General features: G+C 38.3%; 1 long non-coding RNA gene across 2 annotated transcripts; it reads left to right on the plus strand.

Moving 5' to 3' along the window:
* The first annotated feature begins 359 nt into the window (after window positions 1-359).
* Window positions 360-25,599, plus strand: LOC107976252 (uncharacterized). 2 transcript variants are annotated; one of them, XR_001720056.1, is made up of 3 exons: window positions 360-435; window positions 607-669; window positions 25,405-25,599. It is a non-coding gene; the product is annotated as an uncharacterized LOC107976252 (long non-coding RNA). The 2 variants fall into 2 exon arrangements; XR_001720057.4 differs by lacking the exon at window positions 25,405-25,599 and adding an exon at window positions 13,576-13,656.
* The last annotated feature ends 375 nt before the right edge of the window (window positions 25,600-25,974 follow it).

The raw sequence follows: 25,974 nt of genomic DNA on the forward strand, positions 1-25,974 counted from the left end.
TTTTACAATTTTTCAGTTTTTAGAGATAGTGTCTTGCTCTGTGGCCCAGGCTGGAGTACAGTGGTGCAATCATAGCTAACTGACTGCAGTGTTGAACTCCTGGGCTCAAGTGATCCTCCCACCCCAGCCTCCGGAGCAGCTGGGACTATGGGTGCACACTACCACACCAGCTAAAGTGTTGGTTTCTTTTTTCCTTGGTGATGTTTTCAGTGGGTTAAATACAGTGTTAGATTTAAGTTTGGCTCAAAGTGTCCTTTGTACTGGGGTAATACGGTTTGTCCCCTGTTGGTCTCCTTACTTTGTGAACTTTACCTTAGTTGATGTGTAAACAAGTTGTAACCTAACCTAGGAGTTTACCCTTGTAACCAAGTGATCCCAGGCTGAAAACTAACACATTCTGCTCAAATAAAGCCTAGGCCAAACTGCACAAATCAGGTAGTCTCTTTATGTCATTGCTTGTTCTCTGGTTATAAATGCAGCTCACCTCATCGGAGGTGGGAGCATTCTGAACCATCTTCAGTGTAGAGGGCTGCTTGGTTCTAGAATCCTTTTCTTGCTCAAATAAAGTTTGTTAAATTTAATTTAACTTGGACTTTTCTTTAACAGATTGACCCAGTCGACAGGATCTGAACTTCCAGTGACCGCCCCAGGAACAGAAAGCAACTGTGTGTAAGTGCCCTCCAGGGCCCATTGAGCCCAGGGATCTCTTTTCTGGGCCTGAATTGCTGGGTGAGCCTCTCTCTGGGATTCTAACTTCCACTTATTTTGTGTTCTGAGCTCTCCACGTTTATCTCAGCGACCTTTGTTCCTTTTTCTCTCTCTCCTTTTTTTTTTTCTTTCTTTTTTCTCCTGTTTTACTGAATTGGATTTCACTTAAGAGGCCAGGCATCTGATTAAGCTAGAGTCTGAACAGGGTTCAAAATCAAATTGGATTCAACAGTTAACTAGATTGGATCCAGTTAAAGGCCTTGGGGTAGGTAATTTTGATCTTTTCGGCATTTGAATCCAGGGTTTTGTGCTTGAGAGAGCATTTGAGAATCGTGACAGAAACAGGACCCAGTCCTACAGGGAGGCCTCAGTCTGACTGGGCCAGACAGAACTCAACTGGGCTCTGTAGATAGGTAGAGTTAGCCTTTCTAAAGGTAACCTAAAATTAAAGTGGCCACAGTGGTGACATTTAATTTGGACAGAATTGTTTACTTGTGAGGCATGTTCAGAAAAAACAGAGATCAGAACCACCCCCCCAAAATACTGGGATGTATTTTTTAATTGGTACCGGGAGGCACGCAAAAGACTAAATTAATCCAAATTGCCTCCTTAAAAGATTCTTTGCAAAAGGCAAACAAAAAGCTTAAGCAACAGACTAAGGACATGAAGAAAGAGGGGTGGAGTTTGACCGAATTAACCCTGTTTTTCTTCCTACATGTTTTTACCTCAAGTTTCTGAATCTGTTAACCTTTTTGCTCAATTACCTTTTTGCCAGAAAGAGCTAGGAGGAATTGTTGAAAACCTCTTACATTTAATTCCTAATAGCTAAGGTATTTCTGCACAAACAAAATAAAAAAACCTCCAAAAGAAAAGAAAACAAAACAACAACAACAAAAAAAAACACACCCGATTGGTCTGTTACACAATTCTGCAGACAAAAGGACAAACCAGACTGCAGAGTTTATTTAGAAACATTATGGAACATTCTGAGCTATAAACGCAACAAGGAGTATTTCCTTTAGGGACTGAAACAGTATTAACTTATAGCCTGCAATTAGACCCAGTAGCAAAGCCATAACCTAATTACTTAAAAGTAAGTAGCAGTGGTTGCCAAACTGGTGGCGATCTTCTCTGAGGTAGTTTAGGGAAAAATTTTTCTTGCATGTTCCACATGCTATGGAAAGCCTCTTGAATTCCAGTCTAACTCACTGTCTTTCAGCAAACAGACTCACATCTTATGAAATTCTTCTTTTGTCTTCTAATCATCATTTAAAACACTGAAATGTACTTAATCCTCCTGCTCGACTACCTCTAAGGACAACAGTGAAAACTGCCCTTGTGTGAGTGTAGCGTCACAAGTAACAACCACTTGTGTTGATTTACAAGATTCTCCATTAGCTAATCAGGAGTTAATGCTTTATGTTAATGGGTCTTAAGACAAACACTAGAAAAAGAGAATAGCAGGCAGTGTATGCTGTTACAATAGAAACTTTTAAGCTCCACATGTTTTATAAGACTGTTGACATTTAACTGCTTCTACCTCCCGACATGCCACTTTCCTCAACTTTAGCTTTTCAAACTGACTTCTGATCACACTGCTTCATCAAAACGCCTGCTGGGAAAGTCACCAGTGACCTTCTGATCACTAGCTGGGTTGATTCTTTCTCCATCCCTTTCCACCATATAATTTGTCCTTGCAGCCAGGCTTGTCATTTATTCTCCCTCATGCAATCCATGTACCAGTCAAAACTAATACATGCTATTTCCCCTGGCCTGTGCCCATGCTGTTTCTCTCTGCAGACCACCCTTTACTCTGGTGGTTCAAATTCTACCAATACCTTGGCTCAGCTCAGTGGTAAACTAGGACTCTTAACACTCAGCCTTTTATTATCATTATTCAGATAAACATCTTAATTCTGTTATAAAATTAACTCCTTGAAAGATGATAGCTTATTAATCTCTACATCTTTCATGGTTTGTATTTAATACACTGCTGTGCACATAATTACTGTTTAATAAATATTTGAGAAATTGACTTCAATTTAATTGAATTTCTAGACGGAGCAAATTATACCCCCAAAGAACTTGAGTGGATGCTTCAAGGTCGCCTGCCAGGGAGGCATTCTAAAACGAGCTGTTGTATCTGAAAAGTGCCTCTGAGCAGTGCCCCTGTAGAAGAACAAAAGCATGTGAGGCTAGACGCACACATTTTATCATCCTCAGTCCGTTCTCATGGGGAGCCCAGGACCTCTCTTCAGGGGCGAGTCTTCCATGGTGTTTTATTGTCAGGCAGAGAACAGTGCTACTGCTGCTGTAGATTTCTCTGACTGGGCTCTCCTGGCTGTGCCCTGTTAGAGCACACGTGCACACAGAGATGAACACACACACACACACACACACACACACACACACACAATGATCATGTGCACAGCACAGGATATGAGCAGAAACACATCACATTTCTTTGATCCTTATTGCAGTCAAGGCACATGGGTGCAGCTGCAACTTGAACTTTAGAATCAGGGTGTCTCGTTCCTCGAATGAGTTCATACTATCTAGCATTTTCATTCTTGCCATCTGTCTTCTACAATAGGTCCCTCTTGTTTTCCACCTCATGGAATGAATGTTCTTTTATCATCCTGTTTATTAAAAACCTCCAACATATCACTACACAGAGGAAAAGCAAGGCTGTTGTGGATACTCGTGTGCTTATGCTGTGCACCTACATTCAGCCTCAGAGCCACATAAAGGGCTTTCTAATAACTGGGATGGCAATTGCAGATGGCCAACATTATAACACTGAGGCACAGAAAATAGTCTCACCTCTTCCCAGTGCTTAGGAGCCCAGAGTGGATAGTGGAGAGTGCACATTCCACATCTCGGTTCTGACACTTTCTTGTTGTATAGTCTTGTTTCTTCACCAATAGAATGGGTATAAGATTATGTACCTCATAGATTTGTTGTGATTATTTAAACATATAGCTTCCTAATCCAATACCTGGTCCCTAATGGGTGGTTCCTTTTAACAAGCAAATATTCTCGACTACCCCATAACATCAGAGAATAGCCTTGAAACAATGTTATTGACATTTTAAAAATCAAACAATATGCACCCCATATTATAGTTATAGTTTCATTGCAATTACTTAAAGGAGTGAATAGACAGACTCACCTTTCATATCCACTTTTAATCTAACTGAGAATATCTCAAGACAGTCTATTGAGATGGATAAAGTAAGAAACAGACACAGAGCTTGTTGATGTGTGTGTGAGTCATCCTCCTTGTGAGGTTCTCTGTGTGATGAATGGCTCACTAGCGCCCTAGGGTCACTAAGAAGAGAGAAAAAGATGATTAGAAGAAACGGAACATTTTGCAATAAAATAAATTGCTGTCAATATCTGAGCAAGTGTATGACTAGATTAGCCACATGAATGTCTGTTTCCCAGGGTGAGGGAAAAGCTGTGAGGTAAGGCTGTTCAGTGACTGGACTTATATCCACCATGATTGATTACAACATTCTCAGCAAGTCATATTTCATCTGGACACATTCAGTCCCTGCCCTTGCTAATGAAGATTAAACACATCATTATTTTAGCTTTCCACTCATTCACTGATGTCCCTTCCAGAAGTCACCTCACCCCTTAATTTCCTCCTCTGTAAAGTAAAGTTCCTACTGTTTTCTAGCTACCTTCATAAAGATATTCAAGGATGGCTGGAAAATTCTTAAGTTCTCAGAGGAAGGCACCACAGGTCAAATCCCATTAAAAACACATACAGAAAAGTATTACATTTTCTCCATCATAATGGACCTTCAACTTAACAAATAATTCAAAATCCGGAGGAGTCCTCACGCCCTGGAGAACCCAGCTTTAGAGGGCGGTTATTGTGATTTTTCCCTGTAATAATAATATTTATTTATTTGTGTAGCAGTGGTAGCAAGCATAAGAATAGCAAGCATCAGATAAGGAGTCGGGAAACCCAGGGTTTTTTCTAGCTCTATAACTCTGGGCAAACCTCAGCACACAAGCCTAAGCCCCATCTTTTACAGAAAAGGATTATCTCTATAACCCTTTTACCTCCCAAATGCGAACTCTCATGCTTATATAGCACTAAGAAGAGTGAGAGAAAACATACACAGTCCTCAAGGGGTTTACGGTCTCCCCACACCTCTGGGCAACACAATCTCAGAACAAGTATGTACAACGCTGTGTTGACCTTCTTATATTCCTGCTGCCTGGTTTTATTAAGTTCAATATTTCTGTATCATATTCATGATTCCTTAATTTTTTTGTAGAGAGTAAGTTTTAGTTTTCTTAAATATTTATTTATAATTGACAAATAATAATAGTCCACATTTATGGGGTACAGTGTGATGTTTTGATCTACGTATACATTGTAGAAAGATTCAATCAAGGTAATTAACATATCTATCACCTTATTACTTTTTTTTTGGTGTGATGAGAATGTTAAAAATCTATTCTTTTTAGCAATTATGAAATATATATTATTATTAATTATGGTCAAAATGCAGTGCAACCAATCACTAAATCTGATTCCTCCAGTCTAACAGAGACTTCGTACCCTTTGATCAACATCTTTCCATTCCCCATCCCTCCTCCTCTCCCCTAGCTACTGGTAATCCCTCTATACTTTTTGTTTCTATGAGATAACATTTTTTCTGAGTCCACAAACAAGTAAGATTATACAGTATTTGTTTCCATGACTGACTTATTTCACTTAGCACAGTGTTCTCCAGCTCCATCTATGTTGTCACAAATGACAAAAGTTCCTTCTTTTTCAAGGCTATATAGTATTCCATTGTGTAATATAGTATGTTTTCTTTATCCATACTATCATTGATGGCCACGTATGTTGCTTCCATATCTTCGCTATTGTGAATAATGCTGAAATGAACATGGGAGTACAGACATCTCTTCAACATACCAACTTCAATTCCTTTAAATATATATCCAGAGTGCAATTCCTCGGTCATATGGTAATTATATTTTTAGTTTTTTTGAAGAAACTTCATACTTTTTCCCAAAATGACTGTACTAATTTATGTTCCCAACAGCATACAAGGGTTTCCTATTCTCCAGATCCTTGCCAACACTTATTATTCCTCTTTTGGATAATAGCTATTTTAACAGATGTAAGGCAGTATCTCATTGTGTTTTAAATTTACATTTCCCTGATGATTAAAGATTCTGAGCATTTTTCATGTATCTGTTAGCCGTTCCTTTCTGTTCTTTTGAGAAATGCCTGTTCAGATCCTTTGCCCATTTTTAATCATGTTTTTTGTTTTCTTGCTCTTGAGTTGTTTGAGTTCCTTATATATTTTGAATATTAGTTGCTTATCAGATGTATGGCTTGTGAATATTTTCTCCCCATCCGTGGGTGGTCTGTTACTTCTGTTAATTGTTTCTTTTGCCGTGCAGAAGTTTCTGAGTTGAATGTGATCCCAATTTGTCCACTTTTGCTCTTGTGGCCTGTGCTTTTGGAGTCCTGTCCAAGAAATCTTGCCCACACCAATGTCATGGAGAGCATCCTCAATTTGATTTTCACAGTATTGAACATTAACTGTGTAGTGTCACAGTTTCAGGTCTTATGTTTAAGTATTTTATTCATTTTGAGTTGACTTCTGCATATGAGTGTGAGATAAGTATATCCACATGTAGAAGAATGCCATTTATTAAAATGACTGTTTTTTTCCCAATTTGTGTTCCTGGCACATTTGTCAAATATCAATTGGTCATAAACACTACGGGTTATTTCTGGGCATTCTATTGTGTTTCATTGGTTGAGGCGTCTGTTTTTATGCCAGTGCCATGCTGTTTTTTTTTTGTTGTTGTTGTTGTTTTTACAATACATTCATAATATTTTTGAAATCAGGAAATGTGATGCCTTCTCCTTTGTTCTTTTTGCTCAAGATTGTTTTGGCTATTCAGGGTCTTTGTGGTTCCATATGCATGTTAGGATTTTTTTTCTATTTTTATAAAAAATAACATTGAAATTTTAAAAGGAGTTGCATTGAGTCTGTAAATCATTGCTTTGGGTATTATGGATAGTTTAACAATTCTAATTTTTTCAATCCATAAACACAGAATATCTTTCCATTTATTGTGTCATCTTCAATTTCTTTAATCAATGTTTTATAGCTTTTAGTGTAGAGATCTTTCACCTCCTTGGTTAAATTTACTCTTAAGTATTTTTTCTGATGCTATTGTGAATGAGATTATTTTTAAAATTTCTTTTCCAGATAGTTTGTTATTAGTGTACAGAAACACTACTGATTTTTGCATGTTGATTTTATAACTGCATCTTATTGAATTGATCACTTTTAACAGTTTTTTTGGTGAAATCTTTAGGGTTTTGTATATGTAAGATTATATCAACAGACAGTCTCATTTATTCCTTCCTCATCTGTCTCTTCCCAATGAAAAATAATTAACGCTCAGAATTACAGTATCTTTTCTTGTTCCCTCTTTTACCTATCCCACTATATTCCAAGAATAGTAAATATTAAAAGACATTGAATAGGTTTTGGAATATACAATGAATTAACTTAGATTTGATCTTTGATATTAACCCACAAGTTTTATTTATATAGTTATATGAGCATTAGTCAGACTTATCCTCTAAGTCCTAAAATTTTGTGTTTAAAAATTGTAAAATTTACAAACAATTGCTTCTGACATAAGAATGGGAAAATTGCTTTATTTTTATAAGTCCTGAATTCCCAGCTTATATTCATTTGGTGTCATTGTCATTACCCATAAATACTACTAGGTATTACATGAAATTCCGTTGTATATAATAATGGGTTACTGTTTTTACCTCATTTTAGAAATGAGGATATATGTGTTAATGATAAATGCAGTGGGAGGAAAGACATTCGTATCCCACTGTCCTAAAGCCAAACAATAATGTTTATGTTGACCTTTCAGATTTGCTCATCATTTTCCTTAGCTGGAATCAGATGAATAGAAGTCTTAGTTTTAAGTTTTAGATTACGCAGGTTGCAACTTTATTAACATGTGTATCGTTGTCCAGGAGAATCCAAAAGGCAGCTTAGAAGATGGATGTTTCTAATTAGCTGAGTGACTTTGGGCACCTTTTATTTAGTGTAGCCTTAAGGACCCTTCCAGTTTTGAGGTTATCTTAGCTTTTGATTTTCACAGTATTGAACACATGGGATTAAGATTCAGTGAGAAACACCTGAGTCAGCTATTAACTTTCTCTCTTCTTACATCCTCCCTGGATTTTCTAACAAATGGTGCAATTAATCTAATGTAGCTAAAAGGCATTATTAGGTCACATGAGTGGAGTCATGGGACAGAGGGAGGGAGATGGGAAATGGCAAGTGCTAGCTGACACTGCAGGGAAGAAATAAAACCACCAGAGGCAAACTTAAGAGCAGGAGATGCAAGAACTCACACTGTATGTTTCTAGGAAACTCTGTTTAGCAACTGTTTTGCATAATCTTCTGGATTTGTAGCTACTTGACAGAAAATAATCAGTGGTGACTTCTTAGACAGCATTCCTTCTGGTCAAGCTGGTCTTCAGAATATTAAGCTACTGAACATAAGCCAAAAGAGAATAAAAGTTTAGTGTGGATTTTCTTGTATATTAAAATGTGTGGCTTTGATATACTATTTTATTTCTGGGCTGAGTTAGAATCAACTTGGTAACAAAACAGACATCTCTTCACTCACAGAACCTGGATTGAGGTTCTATTTTTGGATCTTCACTGGAAGTTTTGCTACTTTGGCCAGGATGTGTAGACAGCAGAGAATTACAGTGCTCAGTGAGATGTGAGCTATAGCTGAAGAGCTCATGAATCAAGTTTTCCTAGTGAAAATTATCACTGTTCTTTCCATTTAAGTGACAGATGAATAGAATTACAAGGCTTTCAGCAAATCCATAATGTGGACAATTGAGTCATATTCCTTTGAGAGAGGAAGGAGTAGATAAAATATCAGGACTGTAACCAGTTTCCCTAACAGATGAGTGAGTGTTAGGAGAAGGAATGCCGGGTTTTGAACAGAGACTTCTATGGGCTCCATTCAGTTTCCTCTCTGTTCAAATTCTAGAGTTTAGCTGACAAGCTTTTCAAGTCTAATACCACTTACTCCTCTAGACTTTTCTTTTCACCTTACGCTTCAACCTCACTAAACAACAAGTGTTCTCCTCCAAACACTACAAATCCTTCTCTATAGAATACCTTTCCTCAACAGTTTCAACTTGTCCTTCTTGTTCCTGTGTGCCTTTAATTAGTCAATATTTATCCCTCTATATTCCACTGTATGCCCGGCCTTCTCTCTTGTCCTCTTCCTCACTCTGTCCTGGCCAATTTGTTCTTACATCTCTCCATCTATTGCACAGTATTTGCCTGATATTTGGTGTCTGTTCCTTGCCTAAAACATTGGGAAAATCTCCATGGTGGGGATTGTGTCTTAGTCGTTTGGCACATCCAGTTCCAGGACACTCTTCATATCCTCAATGTGGTAATACTACATAATCATTCACTTGATAATAGCAGGAGATAAGGTGAAAAGGTAGATAGGGAAGAGAGAGAATGAAATAACTGATTTTACGGAATTGGTCTAAGGTAGAATTGAAATTTTGGAGCATTTTCTATGGCCACTCAAATTAGTAGCATCCTCTTGAGAACCTTGGTTTTGAAGCACCAGCCTGGAAGTGGCATGCATCACCTTCACTTTTTTCCAGTTGTCTCAGTGTCAACTGGAAGCCTTTTGATGTGCTACAGCAAAAGGCTAAGAAATGGCGTATTGAAATGAGCACAGAAAGAAGGGCAGAACTGATTTTGGTGCATGACTAGCAGTCTCTGCTGGAGTCTGCAGACCCCAGGAAAATCGTACATGTGTTCTGAAATGTCTGTAAGGGATCAAGTTTCAGAGGCGTGGGAGACAGAATCAGAGCATGAAGCATACTTCTTTAGTCAGTCTTAGTACTAGGGCCCTAGGGATAGAACTACACATGTGCTATCACAAACCAAATCAAAGCAAATATTTATTTTGCACTCATATGCACGGCATTGTGTTTAGCCTCATGAAAGACACACAGAAACACAAGGAAGGCACTGTTTCTGCCTGCCTCTAATGATTCGCAGTGTAGAAGGATTAAATCTTAAGCAACTTTACAAGATATACAAAGAATAATAGAGGAGATGTCATAAGGCAACAATAACTAATGGCCCAAATTACAGACTAGGCAGAGCCGGGGCATAGTAAGAAGTCAGAGGAGGGAGTATGCTATGCAGTAGGGGTCAGGTAAGATTTAAAGAAAAGTACTGAGGCATGAAAGACAAGGTGTGTAGATAAGCAAGGAAGAAGGAGAATTGGGGGAGCTAGAGGGAACTCATTGAAACCCCAAAAATCATTGAGGACCACCAGTTGCAAGGTTCTGGACCAAGCCTGGGTGGGCTTGATGAGTGGACTTGATTCTGACATCAGGGTGGTGTTGAGTTAGGAAAATTAGTGCTAGAGTTGGATTTCACACTTAGATGAAGGGAAAATGAATTTTGTCAAGGGGGATGCTATTTGACTAGGGTCTGAGGGGTTGAGAAATGGTTTTTGCAGTCCAAAAGTCCAGATGGAGCAAATGCAAGCAGGCATGAAGCCTATAGTGGATTTGGGAAGGAGAAACAAAGAACTATTGAGCACCTGCTCTGCCCCAGTATTTTGTTGAGGATTTTTGAATCTATGTTCATTAGGAATGTTTGCCTGTAATTTTCTTTTCTTGTAGTGTCCTTATTTGGCTTTGATACTAGAATAATGCTGGCCTCATAAAATGAGTTTGAGTTCTATTGCACAATATGGTGATAATTTATATTAAGATATGATATAGTACAAAATATCTAAAAGAGAGGCTTTTGAATGTTCTCACCATAAAGAAATAATAAGTGCATGAGGTAATGGTAACACTAAATACCCTTATTTGGTCATTATACAACATATATATATTAAAACATCAAATTATACCTCGTAAATATATGTAATTATAATGTATCAGTTTTTAAAAATGAGGTGGCTGGGAATAGTGGATTTATTTCTGGATTCTTTGTTCTGCTCCATTAGTCTATGTGTCTGTTCTTATGCCAATACCATGCTGCTTTGGTTGCTATAGCTTTATAGTATAATTTGAGACAGATAATGTGATGCTTCTAGTTATATTCTTTTTGGTCTGCATTGCTTTAGCTATTCAGGGTCTTTTGTAGTTCTATACACACTTTAGAATTTTTTTTCTATTTCTGTGAAGTATGTCATTGGTATTTTGATAGGAATGCATTGAATCTGTACTTACTTTGAGTAGTATGGCCATTTTAAGAATATTAATTTTTCCAATCCATTAGCATGGGATATCTTTCCATTTTTTGGGTCCTCTTCAGTTTCCTTCATCAATGTTTTATATTTTCCTTGTGGAGATTTTTCATTTCTTTGATTAAACTTATGCCTAAAATTTTAAAAAGTAGCTATTCAGTAGCATTCAATGGGATTGCTTTCTTAATTTCTAAGATTTTTTTGCAATTGGCTATTGGCTGAGTACAGATTCAACGCAATCCCTATCAAAATAACCATGACATTCTTCACAGAAATAGAAAAAAAATAGAGATGCTATGGATTTTTAAATGTTGATTTTGCATCTTGCAACTTGAGTGAATTTATCAATTTGAACAGTTTTTTGTGGAGTCCTTATGTTTTTCTAAATATAACACCATGTCATCTGCAAACAGGGATAGTCTGACTTCTTTCTTTCCAGTTGAGATGCCCTTTATTTCTTTCTCTTGTCTGATTACTCTGGCTACAACTTCTAGTACTATTAATATGTATAAAAGTGGTAAAAGTGGTGAAAGTGGGCATACTTGTCTTGTTCCAGATCTTAGGGCATAGGCTTTAATTTTTCTCCATTTGGTATGATGTTAGCTGCGGGTTGTCATATATAGCCTTTATTGTTGTGAGATATTTTCCTTCCATATCCAGTTTGTTGAGAGATTTCACCATGAAGGGATGTTGTATTTTATGAAATGTTTCCGCTTCAGTCAGGTAGTGGTGAAGCAGGCCAGGACTTGTTTTCCTCCACTTGGGGCAGTGGATTCTCCTCTGTCCCAGGGAAGGTCTAAATTCTCCCTCTCTAGGTTTGGAATCAGGCACTGTGGGGGCTCTGCCTGTGCTGTGTTGCACTGTGGCAGGCCTGACTCTAAATTCCAATACAAATTCCCATACCCACTTCCCATTCCCTTCCCCAAGCAGGAATTGTCTCTCTCCTCTCTATGGTGCCTGAGATTGAGGAGAGGTGGTTTTGGCAATGAGTGATTATCCTTCTTACCTTCTTCAGTGTGTATCTTTTCTTGTTATTATGCTAAAACCAGGTACTGTGATATCTCACCTGATTTCTTTAGCTCTTTTGAAGGTGTCTTCTTGCAAGGATAGTTGTTCCATTTGATGTTCCTGTGGGGGGATGATTGACAGAAGGCCTGTTCAGCTATTTTGCTCCCCATATTTGAAACTCAGCATTTCTTTAATATTCCAATGTATCAGTCTTTTTTTTATAATTAATGCCTTTTATGTTTTATACATACTATTAGTGCATTTTGTGTACAAATTTTCTTATAGCCCAAGGTCATGAAGATTTTCTGCACTGATGTTTATTGGAAGCTTTATTGTTTTACCGTTTACTTTTAGGTCTACAAGCCACCTAGGATTGATTTTTGCTTATGGTGTGAGCTATAGATTGCTTCATTTTTAAAAAGAAACTCTTTTCACTGCTTTGCAGTGTCATATTTGTCATGAATTTGGTGTCCACATGAGTGGGTCATTTCTGAGCTCTCTATTATTTACTTAGCCTATTTTTCAATCTTGATTTCTAGAACTAAATAAGTCATGTTATCTAGCAGAGTAATTCTCCCCACATTGTTCTTCTCTAAGACTGTCTCACTATTTTTGACTATTTGCATTTTAATATTCATGTTAAAATTAACTGATCAATTTTCACTCAAAAAGTGTTGGGATTTAGATGGGGATTTCATTGAACATACTGATAAACTTAGGAATAAATTACATGTTTTCATTAATTTCTATCTAATCTTCATTTATTTAGGACTTTAAAAATGTCTCTAAATAGTGTCTAATCATTTTCTGCATAAAGATCTTATGCACCTATCATTAGATTTATTACTATTTATTTGAAGTTGTTTATGCTATTATAAAGTCTGTTTTAAATTAATTTTTGTCTTAGTCTATTTTGTGCTGCTATAACAGAATAACACAGATGGAGTGATTTATAAACAGAAATGTATTGGCTCATAGTTCTGAGGACTGGGAAGACTTAAGGTCAATGCACCAACCAGAGGGGAGAAGAACGCTGAATCCTCATGTGGTGGAAGGTGAAAAGGACCAAGAGAGAGCCCACTCTTGAAAGCCCTTTTTACGATTGCATTAATCCATTCATAAGGGCTCTGCCATCATGATGTAAACACCTCCCATCAAGCCCCACCTCTCAATACTGTTTGCATTGCAAATTTCAACATCAGTTGGGGAGGGGACAAACATTCAAACCATTTTAAACCACAGCATTCTGGCTGTGGTCCCCCAAAACTCACGTCCTCGCATATAAAATACATTAATTCTTTCTCAATAGTCCCGGTAAGTCCAAAGTCCAGAGTCCCATCTAAATGGAAGAAAATTTGCAGAATTAGGAGTTTGTAGGCAGATATTCAGAAGAAGCTGGCAGAAGAAGTTCCTTACCCATGTAGTGTCTTAAAGGCCATTAGAGATAAATAGCCCTGAGGAGTCAGAAGAATCTTCCTAGATTAATGGTTCATCATTTTCTGTGTTCCCTTACAGAACGGAAGATATGGGTGAGACTGAAGCATGGTTCATCCTGAGACGAATCCCCTCACACAATAAACCTGTGAAATCAAACTATTTATTTATGTTTCCAGAATACAGTGGTGGGACAGGCACAGGATAGACATTCCTATTCTAAAAGGGAGGAATAGGCAAGGAGAAAGGGGTAGCAGGTTTCAAGTCCCAAAGCCAATAGGGCCTTACATCTTAAGGCTTGGAAAAAAATCTTGACTCTATGGCCTGCCTTTCAGACACACTTGGGTTGACTTCCCAAGGCCTCAGACAACCCTGCCCCTATGATTTTGCTGGGTTCAGCCCACACAGCATCTCTCATGAGTTGGAGTCTCATGCCTGTGCTCTCCCAGGCTGGCAGTGTATACTAGTGGCTCTATGCTTTCAGGGTCCCGGGGCGGGGTGGAGGGGGGGTCCCTGTTCCCATTGCTTCACTAGGCATTACCTTGATGAAGACTCTCTGTGGTGGCCCCACCCCTGTGACAAGTCTCTGCCTGGGCCCCATGACTTGCCATAACATCCTTTGAAGTCTTGTTGAAGAAATTCATGCCTCCTCAGCTCTGGCACTATGTGAGCCTGCAGAATTAGAACCACATAGATGCCTCGAAGGTTTACAGTCTGCCTTCTGGAAGACTAGGTGTGGCCAAGGAGAGTTGCATTAGAATGCATGGATCAGAGTCCTGAGACAGCTCTGATAGAGAGCAGCCCATGGAGGGCGCCCTGGGCCCATCATCCAAAACCCTTCTGCCCACAAGGCCCTAAAGCTCTGGGCCTGTGATTAGAGGGGCAGCCTTGAAGACCTCCAAAATGCCTTTGGGATCATTCTCCCACTTTCTTGATGAATAACACTTGGCTTTCTTTTATCCATTTAATCTACAAATTACTGGAATTAATCAGTGTAATTAGCAAGGTTGTTGAATATGAGGTCAATACATAATAATCAAGAATAACAATAATTAACAGCATTTTAAGTAATGCTATTATTTGAATGTTTGTCCCTTCCCAAATTCATGTTGAAACAATCTCCCATCCAACAGTAGTGGGAGGCAGGGCCTAACAAGAGGTGTTTAGGTCATGAGGCCTCTCCAGTCTATGAATGGATTAATGCTGTTGCAAATAGAGCTTTCAAGAGTGGGCTTTCTCTCTTGGCCCTTCCACTTTCTGCCATATGTGGATCCTGCATTCTACTTCCCTCTAGAACATTTCACCAGTTTTTGCATGCACTCATTTTTCTAATGCATGCTTGTGCAAAATTCTATGACATTTTATCAAATGTACAGTGATATTTGACTAGTAAGCTTATCTCAAATTCTTGGAATAAATTCAACTTGGCTGTGGGCTACTATCTTTTTTAGTTGTTGCTGGCAAATCTAAACATTGGTTAAACAAATGTTTAAATGTTATTTTTTTCAGGTTTCAGGAGTGCTTGTTTCAGTTTCAGGAGTGATTGTTCTGTAATTTTTCCTTCTGGAATGTCCGTATCAAGTTTGTGTACCAACATTAGATTAACTTCATAAAAGAAGTTAGGGGAAGAGTTCTTATTTTTTCTATTCTCTTGAAAAGTTTATAAAAGTTTTGTAAATATTTAGTACAATTCACCAGCAAAGCCATCTAGGCCGGATGTTCTGTTTGTGTGAATTTTTTAAATTATAGATTCCATTCCTTTAATAGTTTCAGGATTATTTAGAATTTCTATTTTTCTTGTGACAGTTTTATGCATTATATTTTTTCAGAAATGTGTTAAGTTTACCAAAATTTTCAAACTTATTGCCATAATACTGGTCATAATGTGGTGTAATTTTCTTTTTTACTGCTTCTGAGTCTGTGACAATATTCCCCTTTTCAATCCTATATTGTTGGTCTTTGTGCGTTCCCTCTCTGTATCTGTCTTGTGGTCAGTCTCATCGGGGTTTATCCATATTACTAGTCTTTAAAAAAGAACAAATCTTAATGTTGTTGTTTTCTTTTTCATAATTTCCACTATCTTTATTCTTTTCATTCATTCTTCTTTTAAAATTCCTTGGGTTTAATTCACAACTTTCTTATTCATTTCTTGAGCTAGATATTTTAGATCTTTATTTTTCACCCTTTCTACTTTTCTTACGTATGCTTAAAATTCATATACATGCATATAAATTATTCCTTTAAGTATTGCTTCAGCTATGTCCCCAAAATTTGATATGTTACATTTTGTTATACTTTCAAAATATTTTCTATTTTTATCATGGTTTCTTCTTTGATCCTTGGCTTAGTTATAAGTGTCCTTCTAAATTTACAAATATTTAGAAAGTTTTAGTCCTCTTTTTGTTATTGGTTTCTAGTTTAATTGCGTTGTAGTCAAAGCACATAGTATGTATGATTTCAACCCTTTGGAACTGGTTAACACTTGTGTTACACGTTTGGGAACATTTGTATTTTAATGTTTTTGGGTGAAGTTTTCTACATATGTTCATGAGAGTCAAGTTTGTTAGCCATGTTTTAAAAAAAATCCATTCATACTGATTTTTTGTGCTTTGATTTTATTAGCTAGTAGAAGATAGGCATTGAAATTTCCCATTATGATTATAGGTTTGTCTACTTCTTCTCGTAGTTCTTTTTTATTTATCTTGATGTTTTACTGTATGATTGTACATTTAGAATTTTATAATTCCAAATGAATTAATGTCATTATGAAGTGCTCCTCTTAATTCTCATAATGCTTTTATCTTAGTGACTAGCTTGCATGATACTGGTGTAGGTACACCATCTTTCTTTTTTTGTTGTTGTTGTTAATGTTTTCACTCTTTTCCTTTCAAGCCTCCTGTTTTCTTGTGTTTAATATCGCTACACATATGTAAGTAGCATATAGTTGTTTTTGAAAAATCTAATTTGGCAATATTTATTTTGTAAATGCTTTAACACAATTGCTGATATTTTAGGTTTATACCTATTGTCCTATTGTATTTTTATTTTCCCATATGTACTTGATTCATTTTTGCTTTTAGAACAGTTGAATATCTTTTATTATTCCATTTCTTTTCTCCATTGTTTGGAAGTTCTTCCTGTCTTATTATCCTTTCAGTGATTGCTTTACAGATCGCAACATGCCCCTTCCCTTAACAAAGCTGAAAATTAATTGCTAAAAATTGACAAATGGGAACTAATTAATCTAAAGAGCTTTCGCACAGCAAAAGAAACTATCAATAGTGTAAACAGACAAACTACAGAATGAGAGAAAATATTTGCAAGGAGAGCAGAAGAAACTCGAGGAGCTAAAAGTGAAAGCTGCAGGGAAGGGGCCCCTGGCTAGAGGTCAAATTAAGAAATCTGGCAAAAAGTAAGCTGTTCCTTGTGCCTGAGGAGTTGGTGACTCTTGATTTCATTTGTACTTAAACACCTGTATTCCCCACCATAACATCTTTTGCCACCTATAGCTGGAATGAAGTGTTGTCTCGGAACTGGTGTAAATATAAGAATAAACTTTTGTACTAAAAAAACCATGATGATATACCATCTGACACCAGTCACTGTGGTTATTATTAAAACATTAAAAAATAACAGATGCTGGCGAGGCTGTGGAGAAAAGGAAACACTTATACACTGCTGGTAGGAGTGTAAATTAGTTCAGCCACTGTGGAAAACAGTGTGGTGCTTCCTTAAAGACCTAAAACAGCATTTCCATTGACCCAGCAATCCCATTACTGGGTATATACCCAAAGGAATATAAATTGTTCTACCATAAAGACACATGCATATGTATGTTCACTGCAGCACTATTTACAATAGCAAAGACATGGAATTAACCTAAATGCCCATCAGTGGTGGACTGGCTTTTAAAAATGTGTATGTGGTACATATACACCCTGGAATACTACGCAGCCATAAAAAAGAATAAGATCATGTCCTCTGCAGCAACATGGATAAAACTGGAGACCATTATCCTTAGCAAACTAATGCAGGAACAGAAAACCAAATACAGCTGTTCCCACTTATAAGTGGGAATTAAATGATGAGAACACATGGACACGAAGAAGGGAATAACACACACTGGGGCCTACTTGAGGGTGGAGGGTGGGAGAAAAAAAGGGGATCAGGAAAAATACCTGTAGGGTACTATGCGTATTACCTGGGTGATGAAATAATCTGTACACCAAACCCGTGTGACATGAATTTACCTATATAACAAACCTGCGCATATACCCCGGAACCTAAAAGTTTAACAGATCCTGAAAGAAACTGCTACTTTTAATCCATTTATTCCCTCTCAATTTGCATGCTATTATCTTGTATTTTAAACACACACACACACACACACACACTTTTATGCCACATGAGACAGCATTATTGTTTTGTGGTTCCATTTTTATAAAGCTATGTTGTCTTCTTTAAAAAAGTTAAAATTCATCTTTACATAATACATACTAGTTCTAGAAATTAATATACTTTTACTCTTCGTACCTGAGCAAAACAGAACACTATAGAGGACGCTAAATAGCATAATAGAAAGTCTATATGTATGTGATTTCACAAGTAAACAATTAGACACATCCCTGAAAACATTATAACTGTAAGAAAGCAACATTTTTTCTTCTGATGTCTGCCCAGGCCCACCTTCCGGAATCCATTCATTAAACAGCTTTATGTCAACTTTGACTTCCTCCAGTTATCTCTGACACTAATGACAACATTTTTCTTTGACTTTTATCAAGGTAAAATTCAGTTTAAGAAATAACCACGGATTTGTTTAAGATATTCCAGCATGGGGGAGGAGGGCAAAATATACATTTATAAATGAATAAGTCTTAGTTATAACTTTATTAGCTTTTGACTCAAGTTTAAGCCAAAAAAAGTTGATTTTATCAACTTTTATTAAAATTGGGAAATAGGCATGTGGCATTTGATTATACATATCTTTATTTTTGTGTATGTTTGAATTTTTCTTTAATATAAAGTAAAAAATAGTGGCTTTTTTAGTTTTTTAGCTTTTTTAAGTGAAATTTAATTTTTTAATTGATATGTAATAGATATACCTACTTTTAGAAAAACATCAGGCCGGGCGTGGTGGCTCATACCTGTAATCTCAGCACTTGGGAGGCTGAGGCGGGTGGATCATGAGGTTAGGAGTTCAAGACCAGCCTGGCCAACATGATGAAACCCCGTCTCTACTAAAACTACAAAAATTAGCCAGGTGTGGTGGTGAACACCTATAACCCCAGCTACTCAGGAGGCTGAGGCAGGAGAATTACTTGAACCCGAGAGATGGAGACTGCAGTGAGCCCAGATTGTCCCACTGCACTCCAGCCTGGGTGACAGAGAGAGACTCCGACTCAAAAAAAAAAAAAAAAAAAGAAAGAAAGAAAGAAAGAAAGAAAGAAAGAAAGAAAATCAGTGTATTTTTTGCCTATCACATCTGCAGAGTATTTGTCCCTTACTTAGAGATCTCAGTAAGAAATATTTATTACAACACATAAAATGCATTATTCACTCATCAAAGTTGTCAGATAATTTGCTACAGTTTTTTTCCTTGGGTAGCATTAGGGGTTCCTTGAGGATTTCAAACTTGAAAAACACATGTTTTATGGCAGCAATTTTATTCACTTTATTATTTTCTCCAACTTTTCCCTCCCTTCCTCTCATAATAACGTTTATTGATCAGGCACTGTGCTAGCTACTTTATGTTTGTAATCTGCTTTAATCATTCCTGTAAGGTAGCGGGTATCAGCAACTCTCATTTGGAGAGTAGTAAGAGATGGGAAAAGAGAGCAATACTCTGGGGGAGGCATATCAGATAACAGTGTAGTTTGAAAAAGCATGTGTAATAATATAACAAAAATGGTCAAAAACCCCGTAATGCTATAATACAAGCAACACAGAGTTGATCAAATCTTCACTGCTAGCAGGAATATACTAAAGACATATTTTTCTACCCCAGACATTAGAATCTCAAGGGGAGTGGGAAGTGATTATTTGAAAAGTTGATCAGTTTTTATAGGTAGAAGGCTTTTGTTTATTTACTGTGCGATGTGGTTGTTTCTTGCCTTTTCTCTCCGAATTCCCTTGCAGTACGGGCTGGTTACGCTGTGTTCCAGCTGCATCATGACTGTGAAGCTTAGAAGTCACAGAGTTCTGTGGTTGTTGTTTAGGATCACTGTTATGTAGTATTGACATTTTATTATTATTTTGTGACAAGAGTCTTACTCTGTTACCCAGGCTGGAGTGCAATGGCATGATCTTGGATCACTACAGCCTCTGCCTCCTGGGTTCAAGCGATTCTCCTGCCTCAGCCTCCTGAGTAGCTGGGACTACATGCACGTGCCACCACACCTGGCTCATTTTTGTATTTTTAGTAGAGATGGGTTTTCACCATGTTGGCCAGGCTGGTCTCGAACTCCTGACCACACGGGATCTGTCCACCTTGGCCACCCAAAGTGCTGGGATTACAGGTGTGAGCCACCACACCCAGCCTGCTATTGACATTTTATATTCTAATATATGTGTTTTAATTTAATTCACCTCTTATAAGAACCTGATGAGTGAGATGATCTTAATCCCATTATACATAGAACAAAATGGAGATGCTAGAGGTAACTTGCCCACATTTACTATCCAGGCTACTGTTGTAAGTTTAATTAAGTGCTTCAGAACTTTTTCTGTTCACTCCTGTGTGAAAGTGTGTGTCCTTGGGCTGTATGTCTCATGCAGAGCATAATTTCAGAGGAGGCGGTATTCACTGATGAAGTCCTGGGCAGCTTTGAACACAGCCTAGAGTATTTAAATTGTGGCCACACACAGTGTGACATCATTCTAGTGATCATCTTTGAACTGGATGAGAAGAGTGTTTCCTCTTTACCCTACATGCATTCATTTTCATGTTTATTAGCCCAGGTGAAAAACTTTCCTGAGGACTGACTCTGAAAACCGATTTAATACTTCTTTCAGCTGTGGACCTAGAAGCCATGAGCAGCTGCTCTCCAGGACATGGTGGTGATACCCACTGCTGAAATAGCATGTGGAGCACTGATGCAGGAGGCCAGGTTTATGCCTTCTGTCTTGGACAAAGAAAGCAAGCTGGCCCTGACATCCAGTTGTCATACTTTAAGAATCAAAAATAAATAAGTAAATATATAGATAGGTAATAAACGGGGCCAGGCATGGTGACTCATGCCTGTAATCCCAGCACTTTGGGAGGCCGAGGTGGGTGGATAACCTGAGATCAGGAGCTCCAGACCAGCCTGGCCAACACAGTGAAACCCCATCTCTACTAAAAATACAAAAATTAGCTGGGTGTGGTGGCACATGCCTGTAATCCCAGCTACACGGGAGGCTGAGGCAGGAGAATCTCTTGAACCAGGAGGCAGAGTCTGCAGTGAGCTGAGATCGCACCACTGTGCTTCTGCTGAGTGACAGAGCAAGACTGTCCAAAAAAAAAAAAGAAAACAAAAAAAAGATAAGCAATAAATATACTGATACCCTGTATAATAATACATATTTTAGAACTATGGATCAAATATTCAAGTCTTCCACATTCATACAATATCCTTAATTAAGATCAGGCTCAAGTGAGCATTTCTGACCTGTATGTAATTAAATGCTGACTGAATTGAATATGTCTACAGTATGAGAAGAACACAACAAAATAATAGGTTTTATAGATTGCCTTTGATTTTCAGTTAGTGGTGTTTTTAGTTTAATAAAACCTCTGAAGTTTTTTATAATAACTTTTATATATACAAGCCTGTTTCTTTTTCTAAGATTTTTGCATTTCACAAGAGAAAATTCCATTCTTAACATTAATGCCATCCCCATCAAGCTACCAATGACTTTCTTCACAGAATTGGAAAAAACTACTTTAAAGTTCATATGGAACCAAAAAAGAGCCCGCATTGCCAAGTCAATCCTAAGCCAAAAGAACAAAGCTGGAGGCATCACGCTACCTGACTTCAAACTATACTACAAGGCTACAGTAACCAAAACAGCATGGTACTGGTACCAAAACAGAAATATAGATCAATGGAACAGAACAGAGCCCTCAGAAATAATGCCGCATATCTACAACTATCTGATTTTTGACGAACCTGAGAAAAAGCAATGGGGAAAGGATTCCCTATTTAATAAATGGTGCTGGGAAAACTGGCTAGCCATATTTAGAAAGCTGAAACTGGATCCCTTCCTTACACCTTATACAAAAATCAATTCAAGATGGATTAAAGACTTAAACGTTAGACCTAAAACCATAAAAACCCTAGAAGAAAACCTAGGCATTACCATTCAGGACATAGGCATGGGCAAGGACTTCATGTCTAAAACACAAAAAGCAATGGCAACAAAAGCCAAAATTGACAAATGGGATCTAATTAAACTAAAGAGCTTCTGCACAGCAAAAGAAACTACCATCAGAGTGAACAGGCAACCTACAAAATGGGAGAAAATTTTTGCAACCTACTCATCTGACAAAGGGCTAATATCCAGAATCTACAATGAACTCAAAGAAATTTACAAGAAAAAAACAAACAACCCCATCAAAAAGTGGGCAAAGGATATGAACAGACACTTCTCAAAAGAAGACATTTATGCAGCCAACAGACACATGAAAAAATGCTCATCATCACTGGCCCTCAGAGAAAAGCAAATCAAAACCACAATGAGATACCATCTCACACCTGTTAGAATGGCAATCATTAAAAAGTCAGGAAACAACAGGTGCTGGAGCGGATGTGGAGAAATAGGAACACTTTTACACTGTTGGTGGGAATGTCAACTAGTTCAACCATTGTGGAAGTCAGTGTGGCGATTCCTCAGGGATCTAGAACTAGAAATACCATTTGACCCAGCCATCCCATTACTGGGTATATACCCAAAGGACTATAAATCATGCTGCTATAAAGACACATGCACACCTATGTTTATTGCAGCACTATTCACAATAGCAAAGACTTGGAACCAACCCAAATGTCCAACAATGATAGACTGGATTAAGAAAATGTGGCACATATACACCATGGAATACTATGCAGCCATAAAAAATGATGAGTTCATGTCCTTTGTAGGGACATGGATGAAATTGGAAATCATCATTCTCAGTAAACTATCACAAGGACAAAAAACCAAACACCGCATGTTCTCACTCATAGATGGGAATTGAACAATGAGAACACATGGACACAGGAAGGGGAACATCACACTCTGGGGACTGTTGTGGGGTGGGGGAAGGGGGGAGGGATAGCATCAGGAGATATACCTAATGCTAAATGATGAGTTAATGGGTGCAGCACACCAGCATGGCACATGTATACATATGTAACTAACCTGCACATTGTGCACATGTACCCTAAAACTTAAAGTATAATAATAATAAAAAATAAAATAAAATAAACAACAACAACAACAACAACAAAAGATTTTCCAGATGTTAAGATCTAATGAATTAGAATTTATTTATTTATTTATTTTTTTTTGAGACAGGGTCTCTCAGTCTGTTGCCCAGGTTGGAGTGCAGTGGTGCAATCACGGCTCACTGTAGCCTTGACCTCCTGGGCTCAAGCAATCCTCCACCTCAGCCACTCAAGTAGGTAGCACCACAGGTGTGTGCCACCACACCTGGCTAATTTTTAAAAATTTTTTGTAGAGATGGGGTTTCCCTATGTTGGTCAAGCTGGTCTCCAACTCCTGGGCTCAAGTGATGCTCATACCTTGACCTCCTGTAGCTTCTTGGGAGGCAAGGCAGGAAGACTGCTTGAGCCTGGGAGGCAGGGGTTGCAGTGAGCTGAGATCGTACCACTGCACTCCAACCTGGGTGAGAGAGTGAGACTCTGTCTAAAAAAAAAAAAATTATATATATATGTATATAATCTGATATATATGTATATAATCTGATATATATATATATATATATATATATATATATATATATATATATCAGATACTTTTCAAAAACATACAGAACCAGGTCCTTAAAGAGACAGTCCTTCTATCATGTAATTCCTGTGAAAAACGGGATATTGTAATAATGCTACCTGTAAACCTGCTTTTTTTTTTTTTTTTTTTTTTTGAGATGGACTTTCACTCTTGGGGTCACCCAGGCTGGAGTGCAATGGTACGATCTCAGCTCACTACAACCTCCGCCTCCTGGGTTCAAGTGATTCTCCTGTCTTAGTCTCCTGAGTAGCTGGGATACAGGTGCCTGCCACCAGACCCAGCTAATTTTTGTATTTTTAGTAGAGACAGGGTTTCATCATGTTGGCCAAGCTGGTCTTGAACTCCTGACCTCAGGTGATCCATCTGCCTCGGCCTCCCAAAGTGCTGGGATTACAGGCATGAGCCACCACACCCGGCCTAAACCTGCTATTTTTAAAAACAAAAATATACACGGTTGCATGCATCTCCATCACGTCCTCTTTCAAACCTGTGGATCCTGTGGCTTAAGTAGACATCCTAACTGTTACTGGCTTGATGTGTAGCCCCCTGGAGCCAGATCCTTACTGGGGTATGATTAGGGCTGAATGGAATTGGGACAACCTGACGGCCAGCCTGCTTTGTGTTCACTGGAGGTGGGGGAGTGCCGACCCACTGGTGTGGCACAGCAGAGCAAGGCTGAGGCTTATCACAAAACGTGATTATTAACCAGTAGTGCACGGAGCTGCACTAGGCATTTTCTTTGAAGAGTGACTACTTTAGTGATGTGTCTGTAGGGGAGAGGGTGAGGTGGCATAGCCTCAGTGATTTAAATCTTTTTAGTCACGTATATGATCTCTGCCTATGATGACAATCAGGATTTCTCAGATTTTCTTCTTACTCTGATGTTTAGCACCAGGACCAAGTCGTATCTGTTGAGTCCACTTGTGATGGTGGAGGTCTGTTATCTCCATATAGAGAGTTTAATGGCCCTGTAGACACAATATAAAGCATGGCCCTTGAGCAGGAGACTTAAGGTTGGCTGGGCACGGTGGCTCACACCTGTAATCCCAGTACTTTGGGAGGCTGAGGCAGGTGATCACTTGAGGTCAGGGGTTTGAGACCAGCCTGGCCAACATGGTAAAACTCTGTCTCTACTAAAAATACAAAAATTAGCCGGGCATGGTGGCAGGTACCTGCAATCCCAGCTACTTGGGAGGCTGAGGCAGGAGAATCGCTTGAACCCTGGGGGTGGAAGTTGAAGTAAGTTGAGAGATGCCACTGCACTCCAGCCTGGGCAACAGAGTGAGACTCTGTCTTAAAAAAAAAAAAATATTAAGGCAGAGGCAGCAGGAATGTGTATGTTTCTCTTGTTGGATTTATCGTCTTCTCTCCTAGCTAAGGAGCTGCATGGGAGTAATTGTGCTGGTTTCTGTTAGACGGATACCTGCATGTTCTCAGATGGAGCAGAGATCAGACCCTCTTCTCACTAATACGTCATCCAAATTGCTAGCAGTTTCAGCAGTGGTCCAGAAAATGGTCAAATCTCTGTTTGATGAGTAAGGTCAAGGAGTTTCCCCTTGGAGTTACAGGGGATCATCTCAAGACCAGGAGCCTCTGCACAGGAGACACAAGCATCCCGTGAACATGGAGGACAACACATGGCTTCAAATCATGCTTGGCCATGTATGCAGAATCTCTCTAAGATTTCTGTTTCAAATTCGCAGATCACCACGCTAGTCCCTAAGGGCATAGCTACTCCTGGTTAGTGAGAGTGAAGGAGGTAGAGGTCAAAAGCATAGATTGCTTCCAGAACTGCAGTCCCTAAACAGAATATTCAAATAGGGCTAGGGAGCCTCATTCTAAAGTCAGAAAGTGACTGTAATTTACCTGGTAATTAGATATGCTCAGAAGTAACTTCTGACTTTTCCCATCAATTTCTAGGCTCCCTTAACACCTGCAATAGCTGGACAAAGGAAGAAAGTCGTGCTGCCCTTGGTGGAAGTTTGGACCCATCCCCAGAGAACTGTATAAGCTTCCTGCTTCCAAATAATATGTGTAATCCTATGGGGTCTGACTGGCAGACTTACTTTTTTTTCTGATTCAAAATGCCATTCCTGTATATTATTAAAATTTGGAAAGTACATAAAGATATAAAGAAATTTTAAAGCACCACACAATCCCACTACTAAGAGTTAGGGTCTAAAATAGTGTGGTCTGTCCTCCTGAGCTTTTTTCTAGGTGTAAATGAGCTAGGATCAGCTGCACTCAGAGCCCATAAAACCAGGTTCACTTTCAAAGTCGTGTTCAGGAACTTCTCCTTGCATTCTACCTGATGGGGATCAGATCTTTTCGACCTACCAGTTATACACACACACACATAAATACACACACTCAGAAGTTCTTGGTGTTAGATTAAAAAAAAAAAAAAGACCCTGATGGCTTGCAGAATTGACATACCACAAAAATGTACGATGCACTTTTATGGGGTACACAGAGGTGAAGTTTGTCTTA

Source organism: Pan troglodytes, chromosome 7, assembly GCF_028858775.2.
Source record: "Pan troglodytes isolate AG18354 chromosome 7, NHGRI_mPanTro3-v2.0_pri, whole genome shotgun sequence".
In the NCBI taxonomy this organism is placed as follows: Eukaryota; Metazoa; Chordata; class Mammalia; order Primates; family Hominidae; genus Pan; species Pan troglodytes.